Source organism: Tenrec ecaudatus, chromosome 4 (assembly GCF_050624435.1).
Source record: "Tenrec ecaudatus isolate mTenEca1 chromosome 4, mTenEca1.hap1, whole genome shotgun sequence".
NCBI classification, from domain to species: Eukaryota; Metazoa; Chordata; class Mammalia; order Afrosoricida; family Tenrecidae; genus Tenrec; species Tenrec ecaudatus.
In genome coordinates, this window is record NC_134533.1 from 33,274,505 (window position 1) to 33,284,892 (window position 10,388).

Genomic DNA, 10,388 nt, shown 5'->3' on the forward strand with positions numbered 1-10,388 from the left:
AATTGGATATTGAATAAGGCAGACTGAAGAATGCATTTGAATTTTGGTGCTGGTGTAGAATCTTGGAAGTATTATGCACTGCCAAAACAATAAGAAATTATGTATCAGAAGAAGTACTACCAGAATGCTCCTTCGAGGAAAGGATGTCAAGATTTCATCTCATGTACTTTGGACATCTTGTCAGGAGAGACCAATCCATGGAGAACATCACCCTCGGTAAAATAAAGGGGAAATACCAAAAAGGCCCAACCAGATGGGTTGATACAGTGGTTGCATCTCGGGGCTCAAACACGAGAACAGTGCTGTGGAGGGTGCAGGACTGGGCATTCCTATGTGCTCTGTTGTACACAGGAATTGCTATGGGTCAGACTTGGCTTGAAAGCATCCAACAGGATCAACAACATAGTTCTCTCATAGCTGATGAATCAAAAATATAAATACTGGCTCATTAATGGAGCGACAACAGAGGATTCTGGGGGATCATTCACAGGAGTCTTTACTCTGTACTCTATTACCAATCCCGTTCAACAGGTCTTGTTGCTTACCTGATATTAGCCTACCTTCAACACCCAGAGACCTTGCAATATGATTCTGTTCTAGTCCATGATTCTATGATTTATATCTCTTTGAGACAGAGAGAGAATACTTGTCTGAGTGAACTTTCAAAGGTTGAAAGGACGGGTACCTTTCCTTCCATAACTTCTTTCTTTTCCTAGCCATCACCAGCCAGCTTCCCACTTAAAGAATTTGTAGCAACACTGGACGCTTTCTTAAAGTAGCCTCAGGAATATTTTCGCATTTAGCTCTAGCAGAATCATCAATCAGCCTTAGTCACTTGTGAAGCTAAGCCATTACTGAGCTATCTTGCAAACTGCTGGTCTCCTCTATTGCAGAAACCATGTATTTTCCCCTCATTCATTTGTCAAAACAAAGTGCACCTCTACACTAATTATGAGAGAGTAGAAATTTCTAATACCCCTATTTGTTTCTCCTTGTAAGATTCGTCTGTTCTACTCATTCATATGCAGAAGATGGGGGGAAATTGGGTTCTTCTTAGTTAATCCTGTGGAGATATTTCTCACCCTTCTGGAAAAAGTGTGGGAATATTTTTACCCATTTCCTTGATTTTGAAAGTTATTGGTTAAATTCCAAATTAATTGGAAAGGCCCCAGCTTTCATTTCATTGTGTAAACATATTCCAATTTCTCTTTTGGTTCCAGCTTTCTAGAATGAAAAATAGAGTTACTATGAAACCAGAGGTGCTTAAGCTTCAGGTCTCTATTTGCATAGATCCAGCCAATACCTACAACTAGTTGTACCTTTGAATGGTTAAGCAATAGCGGTTTCTACCCACCCAGCAGCTACATAGAGACCTGGCAACCTGTTCCTAAAGATTACAGCCTACAACATCCTAAGGGCCTTGCTGACTCTGTCACACAGGATCGCTTCAAATATAAACTGCCTTTGCAACACCCAAACCAATAATTTTGTGCTATTTTTGTTTAAGATACAACAAAAACAAGCTTATTGTCATTGAGTCAATGCCAACTGAAAGCTACCCTATAGGAAAAGGTAGAGCTGTCCCGGGGGCTTCTGAGACTGTAACTCTCTGTGGGAGTAGAAAGCCTCATCTTTCCCCATCAGGGACAGCTGGTGGTTTGGAACTACTGAGCTTGCAGTTAGCAGCCCAATTCGTAAGGGTTAGGCCATCACCTTATATAGGTTTAAAATCCCAAAGACTTGTACGTTCTCTGTCTAGAGAGGTATATGACTAAACTTCACAAAGTTCATAAATAAAAATATTGGACTTTTTCAAAAACTCTTCGAACCCTCTACTATTTAGAGAAAGGACAAACATAAGTCACAGTGCTCCAATGTTGGTTCCAATCTTTGCTCTAGTCCTCCAACCCATAAGTAGACTCTTAATTTGTTGTTGGACATGGGTACAAGATTTTCAATTATGAAAATTGAATTGAAGTCAAAGTAATGCACAGTGATATAAACGAAAGCATATGTACCAACATATTAAGAGCTCACTGACTTGAGAAGTTCAATGTGGAGATCCAGAAGAGAAATTTTTCCCACTGATTATTTTAATGTAGAGATAAATAAAATTTTGAAGTTTGGAAGGAAGAGTGGACCTGACAGGTCTATGACTGGCGTACATAATATATGTCAGGCATACACAAGCAGGTGCGTTTAACAAATGTAAAAGTGTTTACCTGAATGAAAGGTTGCATAGGAGAGCGACTGGGCATTTGAGCACAATGTGCTCATACAGGGAGATACGACCAGAAGTTTGCTGGACACCAGGCTCATGGGTAGCACAGACAGAACTGACCTAAGAAAGCATACTTCAGCTCCAGATGCTTCTAGACTTCGTTTAAAGGGACATCATGGTCAATTACTGATATCTGGCACAGGGGCTGGAAGGAAAAGTAAAGGCATTTATGCTGCCATTCGTGGATGAAGACAAACAGATATACTGGCTGCTAAGTATTCTCACCATTATTTTGCCCTAGATCAATGTTTCCAGATATACCCTACAGTCTATCTTGGCAGTGTTATGAATACATTTTGTACAACAATCTGAAAGAAGTACAAAAATCCTCATGTTTTGTGTATTTATATTGAAACATATGCAACTTTCAGCAGCACACGGTGGGAAGCAATGATTGGAATGAAAATAACTGAATAAGGCTTTTTCTTTCCCCATTTCTAATTCCTCTGCCCCAGTGTATAAAATGTAATTCAATGTATTATTTATCAACAGCCATGCAGCGCTGCTGTGCAAATGCCACTCAATGAGATTACCATACATATATGGCTGTACATCAAAATGATTTTATGTGGTTTGTGATTATCCAACATTATGGAAATGTGAGTAACCAGACTTAAAGCAAATAAGAAACCTTCATCCCAATGGTGGAGACATATTTTTCCATAACAAATGTGCTCAAAAGAGCCCAGGTGAGGAGAAAATCCCTCTTCTGCTCACTGGGCCAGAGCTGACAGTTCGGTGGCAATTAAATTGGCAGATGGGCAAGAGATAAGATTTGCCAATACCATGGCCTCTTGTTCTGATATGGACCATAGCTTGTATAACTGCTTCGGAGTGTCAAGTCTGGGATAAGATAGACTTGTAAGATTTTCTCCTGAGTACAAAAAAAAAATAGTTTTCCCTCTCCATGTTAATGAGATTTTCCTTTGCCTTCATTTAAAACCTTGGGTCTAAAACCCTTGAAATCATTTCGATGCGGAAAATGAGGTAATTAAGAAATGAACGTGTTACTTCTTGGGCTGCTAACCTCAAGATCAGCAGTTCAAAACTAGCAGCCACTCCAGGGGTGAACAAAGATAATGCTCTCTGCTTCCACTGGATTTACAGTTCTCCCTTCCCTGAAGGGCTGCCAACAGTCAGAGTCAACAGTGAGTTTTGACTGGGCTCAATCTTTGATAGACGCTCATTTGTTTAATCAATTATCTACTCTCAGAATATATGTAGCTCCATAAAATCCACATTTTATAGATAGAAATTTTTAATGCAGCTCAAAAAGTTTAATAATTTCCTAAGATTACATAGAATTTAAACTAAAATTATCAAACTTTGATTTATTTTTTTCTATAACCATGCCATATCATGAGGAATCATTGCATTTGGCCTGGAGTATGTGTTTACTGCCCCCTACCTGTCTGAAATCAGACCACTTGCTCACAGAGTTTTAGACATTTGACCTACTTTTAAAGGAAACATTCACTAAAAAGTTTCCTAACACGTGGATATATTCTACATTCAATATTTTCCAAATAATATCCTCTTTAGGCTTGCAAAAGTATTTGGAAGTCATGGTATTTCGAGGTGGGCTGGTCCTGGTGCTCACCTGTGGATGTCTTCCTCATGCTGTGGATGGGCTGCAGAATATAGGGAGCTGGTTCTTATGAGATTATCTGAGAAATACTCACCCCAGAAACTCCGATGACCCCTGAAGAGGTTTCCCAACACTAGTAGCGTTGACTAGGCCAGGCATTACTCTGAATGCTGCTTCCTGGACTCTCTGCTTCCCTCTAGTAGTGACTAACCCACACACATTCGAGTGGTAACCCCAGTCTCCATCCTTCAAGACCTACAGTGACACGCAATTACACAGAGAGGTGATGTCACATAGGTTCCAACATGCCAGCAGCTTTGTCTCTAACTCCTTCTGTGATGAGATTTTTAAAATGCATTTTTAAAAATTAAAAACTTCTCTAAGATTTGTCAGATTAGCCATTGCACTATATAAACTGTATTGTACCCCAATGTCTTTGCCTACATTTCGAATGAACCGTGACATTTGCTGGGAGGTAAGTCAACCTGTAGCTAGGCGCTGTCCAGTCTGTCACAGCTCATTGCAGTCTGATCTACGAGCACCCGGGAACCAGTTCTCTGCCTCCATCTTCACAATTGCTGCATGTCTGAGTCCATTTGTGTCGATTTATCTGATCAAAGATCTTTGAGCTGATACTCTGTTTTACCGAGCATATCTTTCTTCTCCCTGGTGAAATTTCAAAAAAATACGTGGGACAAAGTTGCCACATTATTATTTCCAAGGGACATTCTAAGTGTCCTTCATCTAAGACAGATTTTATTGTATATTTAATTTTTTGCACTAACACTATAAATTATTCTTTGGTCTTCTTTATTCGTTGTCCAATTTATGTGTTCACATGAGACAATTAAAAATACCATTGCTTGGGTCGTGTGTATCTCAGACTTCATAGTGGTATCCGATTTTTAACACTTTAACTAGTCTTTTGTACTCTGAAATATGTCCAATATGTCCATTGAATTACACAGATTTCTTGACTGCTGTGTCCTTGAAAGTTCATCGTGGATCCGAGTAACACAAAATCCTCGACACTTGAATGCTCTCTCTATTTATTATCACGTTACTCATTGGCCCAGTTGGAGGATTTCTTTCTCTTTTTTATGCTGAGGTGTAATCAATAAAGAAGTATTTGAGCTTCATCAGTCGACAATTCAAGTCTTCATCACTTTCCGCAAAGAAGGTTATGCAATCTGCATGGGATAAGGTGTTGAATCTTTCACTGACCCTAATGCTGTGTTTGTTTAAATAATCTAGCTTCTTGGATTATGTGCACAGGGTAACTATTGAGTAAGCATAGTGAAAATACACATCTCTAACACACAATTTTCCTGATTTTATATCACACAATATTAGAATGTCTTGTTTATTTAAAGTGATTGCCTCTTGGTCTATGTACGGGTTCCACATGAGCCTAGTTAAGTATTTCATATCTATTATTCATTTGAAGAGGCTAAACCCCATCTTCTACCTAAGTTCCCGTAGTTACTGAGAAGTTGAGTGATAATTTCAACTACACTGTGCTTCTCTTATGATTAACATCCTGGTAGTGTGTGCTATGCCTTATATTGAAAACTCTCTCCAGGAGGATGAGCCATGTATTCTCAAGGAAACATGTTAAAAACAAAGTAATATAGATATTCAATGAAACCTAATCCCAGGGTTCTAAACACCTTCTTTTAAAGTCCATCTCCTGATTGTGAATAATAATAATAATAATAATAATAATAATAATAATAATAAAGTGAATAGTGTTTTGTAATTGCTTACAGCTTGAAAAGAAAACAAAAGCAATTTTTCATTTTGTGAAAAAAATAGACACTTTGGTGGAAACAATAAGTGGATATTTTGCATAGGTTTCTAAATTGTTCCTAATAGAATTATTAAATGGATCATTTTCAGACTTTTTTCTTTAATTAGAAATCTTGTATTTAAAATATTCTGTATTGTTAATAAGGCCCTTATTGTACCTTCCTTTGGTTCACCCTTTCTGACTTCCCAAAATGACCTTAAATACTCATATTCGTGTCCATCAGAAATGTGGTATAGAATTCTCCATGTATGCTCAGGTGGTGAATAAAATGAGATATGGAGTCAGACATATTATTGTTTATATTACATAGAGATGGTTGATCTTATTAAGGTGTTAACAATCTTCAGTCCTGATTTTTTTTTACTAAAATCTGGATACTAAGGCCTGTATTTTATGGTCATTTATGGTTAAATCGGTGACTCACAAGGAGTCGTTTCCTCATCTTCTTTCTGCTCTACTATCTTGGCCAAGAGGGCTAATTCACATCATAACACGGGACCTCACTTCACACTGGTTTAAAGAGACAATGAAAGTTATTGGAAGGACATTCTGCAAACTTGGAAAACCTAAAGAAAAGATCACTATCCAGGTCACAAGACATGTAGAGAAAAGCAGTTAGCAAGCTATCATGACCCTAAGTTGGGATTTTAAAACTCTGTCTACAGCCAAATAGATTCTCCTGGCCTGTCTACTTCATTCTTCTTTTATGGACAGACCTAATTTCTCTGATTTTATGTGTAGTTAGGTGGCTCCAAATTTAATAATATCCCTTCCACTGTGCACATTGAATTAGATTCTAAATTCTAGAAGAGAAAATCTGATTGACTCTAATTGGGTCAGTTTCCTGACTCTAATTCACTTGTCCACTACGGGGACACAACTGCTTGAAATGATTCCTAAGGTGCCCTGAATCTCTCTGTTGCTTATTGATTTTTTAAAAAGATAAGACCAATAAACAGGTATTAATCTTCTTTTATTTGTATATTCTCTGCCTAGTGCTGAATGAAATGTATATTAAATGTATTTTTCCTAATCCTGCTAGGCAAATCAATTGATAAGTATTTGAGACCTAGTCGGCATTTTCATATATGGCCATCTAATCAACAGAAAATACTCAGGAGCAAGCCTAACCATCTCCGTGTTATTTTACCTGCAAACATACAATTCACAAAGGGTCTTCGTTATGTGGCCTCAGTGGAACAACGATGTCACAAGTGCAGCAGGACAGGGTCTTTCCCGAGGTTCCAGAGACTTACACTCCCTGTCAGGGTCCCATTGGTGCCAGTCCTGCCTGCAGGTCCCTTTCCTGCTTTCTGGGCTGTATGTTCTTTTTTATATCTAGGCATTTCCTGAAAGTCCTCTGCTTCTGCCGTCCTCCTGTTGCATGTCTATCTATCCTGGTCCTTCTTTAACTCAGAAATGATTCGGGTGGCACCCACTCAGTTGTAGCATGACCTCATTAAAAAAGTTTTAAAAGCCCCCACTTCCGTCATATTTACAGATACAGGGACTAAGGCGTCAGCGCCTATTTTGAAGGTCACAATTTAATATTAGAAAGCTGGGGCTTGCTTACAGACTCTGAGTGGGTAATGACTGAGTCGACTAGGCGTAGGTAATAGAGGAGCCTCCCGGTCTTACTTCAAATGTACATGCATAGTCCCTTCTACTGCAACCCATTCCTGCATCCCCACTGACCTCAGAGAGACCTTGAGAAAGAAAGGGGGATGCATTTTAAATTTCTAAGGTTTTGAAGCCCACAGTTTATGCAGTGGCTAATTGTGTGGAACCCATACTATTATTCCTACTGCCTACTGACTGTTTGATATTGGACTAGTTACCTCGTCTCTGTGCTTCACTATCTTCACTGGGAAAGGAGAGATAAAATCGTGTCCTTGTCATAGAATTAGGAAATGCAATGACCTACTCAAATGTCTAGCACAGTGCACACTGGGGACACTTCCTGAGCATCTTCTCCGTGGCAGAGAGAGTCTAATTGTGTTTCTTTGTGAACAGGCTTAGCCCTCACCCTGACCTTCAGCCACTCGCGTATACGTGAAGAAAATAAAGCAAAGAGCATTCTGTTTTCGGTTGAATTTTACATACCAAAAAGTTATAGGCCAGGATTTAAAGAAAGACCGCAAGGCTCACAGAAACTTAAATTTGTAATCACTTTATTCTCTTTCCAACAAACATACAATTAATAAGCCCATATCTTTAATTGCCTCATATGCCTGTGGAAGTTCGATTTTGAATAAAAGAGACTGGAGCAGAACCAGTGCATTTGCATTGTGGTGCTGGAGAAGAATATTGAAAGTGGCATGGACGGCTAAAAGGACCAAGCAATCCGTCTTGGAAGAAGTTCGACTAGAGTTCTCCTTAGAGGCAAGGCTAGTGAGAGACCGGTCTCTGTCGGGAGAGACCGGTCCCGGGAGAAGGACGCCAGGTTGGGCAAAGCAGAGGAGTAATGAACAAGAGGAGGGGCCTCCAGGAGGTGGACAGGCACAGTGACTGCAGCAATGGGCTCGAGCGTGGGCACGCTTGTGAGGAGGGTGCAGACCAGGGCCTCTGTTACCTCCTGGTGGGCATGATGTTGTCATGAGTCAGCACCATCTCCACGACCCCCGACAACCGCGACCACAACAACACAGCCCCTGAGTTATGTTGGGCGCTCCAGAGCAGCAAAATGAAGCTGCTTTTTGTGTGTGTGGCTCTAGAGAGAACTGTATGCCCAGGAGGGCTTCACACGGTTGAAGAAGTGGCTGAGTCCAGGCCTGCTCAAGTATAGATGACAGATCTAAACTGACCCCGTAGCTAGAGGGACTAACAAGCAATATAATAATAATAAAGGAGAAGAGACTACCAGCTGGTGGAAGCCGAGCTGAACGCATGGGAAGTTAATCGAAAGAATCCGAAGTTGCAGTCCGCTGACGGCTCCTGATATCACCTGGCGATTCGCCAGCAGGCCGATAGACTGGGTCCAGAATCCAGATCGAGCAGTAGACGGGAGCTAGCGTCTACACACTGTCTATCTTTCCTAGGACTAAGCCACCCTTGGGCTGGAAGTCCCTTCAGTTATTTGAGGCCTGTGACCAGACGAAGCACCTGGCACTTGATTCTTCAGGAAACTGCTCGGTGGCCTCACAGAAGAGGCTCCTCCTGTGGAATTCAGCACATTTCCTGACATGATTTTGTGGACAGTGTAGTCTGAGATCTAATTCCTAGAGTTAGGACTTGAATGGTCTGTTTTGTTTTGTTTTGCCCAATGTGGCTGTAGATATGTCATAAAGCAGAGGTACACATATTGTCTCCCTTCGCATCAGCCCACCAGGGCCAGCCATCTGTCCTTCGTCTTATCCATAAAAGCAGCCCCGTGCTTTAGGGATCTTTCAGGTGAGGCGACAGCCACTTGAACACCGTGGATGGCTCTGCATTTGGATAGTTTAGCAATATGACAGCCCTTTCCGTGCCTCCTCAATTCACCGACACTAGGAAAACTAGGACTGAGGAGTGCAACTGAACATTTCCGAAGCAGGCACAAGGTTGACAGTTTTAATTTGACATGATTTATAAATTGCTGTTGTTATGGATTCTGTTATTGCTGGAAAACCCTGCTGCTGTTCTACAGCAGCTGCCTTGTGTGGATGCGGTGTGCCTCCGTTCATTCATGGATGTCCTGGGCACAGACAGAGTTGCCTAACAGATGTCATTTACCTAGACTGACATTGCATATGGAAATCCCTGCTGCTTCCTCTTTGCACACGAGCGCGAGGAAGCTGTGATTTTGCTACACTCAGACTTGTACTGCTGTCAGTTAATGACTCGGAACACCACAGCGACCTTTTTAAAAAATTCCACGGGAGACATTGCTCAGTATGGTGAAAATAACCGTCTTTGTGTTACATTCCTCATGAAGCAGACAAAGAAACTTGGTATAGTAACACGTAGGGGGAGAGGGGCTTAACACAAATAGTTATGCATTTGAACTCCCAAGACTGGATATTTCCTAATTTTATATTTCATGAGAATCCAGGCATAAAATCTCTGCCATCACTTTTGATTCAGCAATAGCATGTTTACTGGTGTTTTTTCCCTTAATTATAAAACACTGAAGACTTTTCCACCAAAGGGAAATTCAAAAACACAGTTTTATATTAAAATATGCAAATACCTGGCATTCGAAAATCAAAAGGGAAACCATACTTTGCAGTTTACAAACTGAAAGAAATGAAGAAAAAAACTCAAGCCTCAGGTTGAAAGTTTGAAGGATACTGTAAGCCACATACTGGAAAACACAGGGAGCATCCTAGGAATATGGACAGGGCGCACAGAGTCGCTGTGCCCAAAAGGAATTGGTCAGGATTTTAAAGTCGCAAGAGTCACCGTATGGTACTGAAGGAACTAGTCCAAGCTACACTGACTGTCTTGGTGAATAATAAGGAACCAGGAATTGAGGGAATAGCAACTGAAACATTGCAACGCATGGATGCTTCTCTTGAGGCACACACTTGCCTGAGCCAAGACATTTGGAAGAGAGTCACATGGCCAACCAACTGGAAAGACTGCACATTGATCTCTATGCCAAAGAAAGGTAATCCAAAAGCATGTAGAAAGTATCAAATAGCATCATTGCTTCTGCGTGTCAATAAAATATTATTGAAGATCATTGAAAAGCGGTTACAGCACTGAATCACTGAATCTATTGCGAATGG